The sequence below is a fragment of the Frankliniella occidentalis genome, unplaced genomic scaffold, assembly GCF_000697945.3.
Source record: "Frankliniella occidentalis isolate FOCC.00 unplaced genomic scaffold, Focc_3.1 Scaffold5, whole genome shotgun sequence".
Taxonomy (NCBI): Eukaryota; Metazoa; Arthropoda; class Insecta; order Thysanoptera; family Thripidae; genus Frankliniella; species Frankliniella occidentalis.
Genome location: NW_026267135.1, coordinates 661,110 through 661,577, shown reverse-complemented (window position 1 = coordinate 661,577; position 468 = coordinate 661,110).

The window sequence follows — 468 nt, the reverse complement described above, 5'->3', positions numbered from 1 at the left end:
AAACTTTATCTAAACTTAATTTTAAAACTCTCGTTAAATTGCAGATATTTTTTTCGCCAGAGTGTAGCCTGAGTATGATCCTCTTGCTCCAAAACAATTCAATTATTCCGGGCCATCATGGCGGAGCCGTTCTGTGCGCGCGCGGCGGCGGATAAGCCCCGGGGAAGACGACTTTGGTAAGCTTGTCGAGAGGGCCGCGCTGGGGCTGCACGGGCCGCCGGGTGGGCCGCACCGGCGTACGGCATTCGCCACCGCGTGATATTTGTACCCCGGGGTACATGTACTATGGGGTCACATAGTGGAGGCAGGTAATGACCCTTTAATCGCCCCATGATATTTGTACCTCCTTACCCCGGCGCCGATATAGCTATGCGACAGCCCAGCCGACAGCAGCATCAGCAAGCTTTCGGCAGGAAGCAAATAAGGGATGGGGTGGTGGTGTGGTGGGGGGGGGCGCAGCGAGGCGCC